Source organism: Alligator sinensis, unplaced genomic scaffold (assembly GCF_000455745.1).
Source record: "Alligator sinensis unplaced genomic scaffold, ASM45574v1 scaffold373_1, whole genome shotgun sequence".
In the NCBI taxonomy this organism is placed as follows: domain Eukaryota; kingdom Metazoa; phylum Chordata; order Crocodylia; family Alligatoridae; genus Alligator; species Alligator sinensis.
The window spans coordinates 1,680,476-1,681,524 of record NW_005841990.1 but is presented as its reverse complement, the minus strand read 5'-3'; positions in this window follow the sequence as shown (position 1 = coordinate 1,681,524).

The following is a 1,049-nucleotide window of genomic DNA, read 5'->3' as shown; positions in this document are numbered from 1 at the left end:
CACACACCCCCGCCACTTCAGGTCCAACCCCACTCCCCCAACCGCCCTGCCACTCCTCATCTGGCCCTGCTCCAGCCCCACCCTGCCATTGCATCAGGACCCACTCTGCTCCCCCCCCTCCCCTTCTGCCATTTCAGTTCTGACCCCACTCTTCCCCTACCCCCCACTCCTCCCTGCCACTTCGGGTCCAACCCTGGCTCCCCCTACTTCCCCCCACCACTTCAGGTCTGACACCACTCCCCCCTACTCCTCCCACCACCTTGGGTAGAACCCTGCTCCCCACCTGCCATGCTGGGTCCAGCCCTGCTCCCCCCCTCACCACTTCATGTCTGACCCTGCTCTTCCCACTGCCATTTCAGTCTGGCCCCACTCCCCACCACTGCTTTGGGCCCCCGCTGCTCAGGCATGTTTCCCTCCACCAAACTTCCCCAGCAGCAGTGCAAACTTGAACTTGCACAGCCCAGACCATGCAGTCAATCACTGCCCACACTCTCAGCAGTGTATGTGCAGTTGGCTAGAAGCGTTATGGACAGACATACAAACAGACACACAGACAGGCAGATGAAGCCTTTTATTATATTAGAATACACACACTCATGTTTACAGTTATGAATTTACCCATACACATGCTAATTAACCGTGAACCCTGGGCTAGACTATGGGCCCTGCCCCTCGTTCAGTGCCCCCCAGGCCTGAGGGGGAGGGGGCATTCAAGGATAAAGCAGGGGTTAGATGACAGACCAAATACAATGCATCTGGCAGTAATGAGTCAATAATTACGTATTCACAGAAGGGGTGATATTAAACACAACATATTTGCATAAACTACTCTATATAATAAATATCAATACAGGGCAGCTTATTCTCCTAAATATATTAAGGCACAGGGTTTACAACAAGGATCCCAATAGCATAGAGGAAGAAAAGAACAGAATACAACAATGGCACCACAGCTGTGCCCAATGAAGAAATGACAACCCAGCAGGGAACCCTGTCATCCTATAGGGCTGGAAGGGACCTCAGAAGATCATCAGGTCCAGTCCCTGCAC